Source organism: Pteropus alecto, unplaced genomic scaffold (assembly GCF_000325575.1).
Source record: "Pteropus alecto unplaced genomic scaffold, ASM32557v1 scaffold79, whole genome shotgun sequence".
Lineage (NCBI taxonomy): Eukaryota > Metazoa > Chordata > Mammalia > Chiroptera > Pteropodidae > Pteropus > Pteropus alecto.
In genome coordinates, this window is record NW_006494612.1 from 17,057,021 (window position 1) to 17,058,047 (window position 1,027).

Genomic DNA, 1,027 nt, shown 5'->3' on the forward strand with positions numbered 1-1,027 from the left:
CTGTGCATTAGTTGAAATCACACAGTATGTAAGTCTATTTTGGCTTGCTTGTATATTTTCACAATTAAATTTGTTTATATGCAAAATGGCAATAATAATGCTACATACTTTACAGGGCATTTAAAAAATAAAATGAGATTGATCCATTTACAGAAATTAGAATGTGCCCATCACAGATTAAACACTCAGTATTACTCATTACTATTTATTATTCACTTATTAACCACAGGTTATGTTCAGGGTGCTGCTCTAACACTGGCATTCCTTTCATTCAACTAAAATACTGAGCACATACGATGAGTTGAGTATTGTTCTAGATGCTGGGGACATAGCAGTGAATAAAACAAAATTCAGGCACTCATGGATCTTATAAGAAAAATGAGAGACAATAAAAATAAACATAGAATATAATATCAGCGAGGCTCTGAAAGATAAATTGTATACGATACAGTGGTAAGCAAGATAGACATTGATCTTACATGCACTAGCTAAACTCTGGACAAAATAAAGAGAAACATGGGAGTTTAAAATTAAGGGATTAAGTAGTTCTGAGTAAAGACAAAAGAGTGGTTGTGGATATGGGTGGATGAAATGATGTAGCGGGCGTTCGATGGGGTTTCAGAGGCCAAAATTCTGCAAACTTGGGAGTTGATTGGCATATATATGTATATTCTGATTTGGCACTAACCCTTAACCTAGGAAAGTCCTGGTTTAGAACCTCCTTAGGTCAGACAGAACATACATGTTATTATAAAATATAAATGAGATGTCGATCTAGATTAGAAATTCATTATAATGGAAAGATGTTTGGTTTATAATTAAAGCATTCCCATCCTGGAATTTTAAGAGGTTTTGTTTTGTTTTATTTTATTTTTTTATTTTATTTTATTTATTTTATTTTATTTTATTTTATGTAAGTAAAATGGTTTGGTTTTTAATAGACATCTTAAAGACTCAATTGCACAACAAGACCATAGGAGCTCTGTATATTTGAGAGATTAATAGATGGATTTTCTGCAGAAAATGC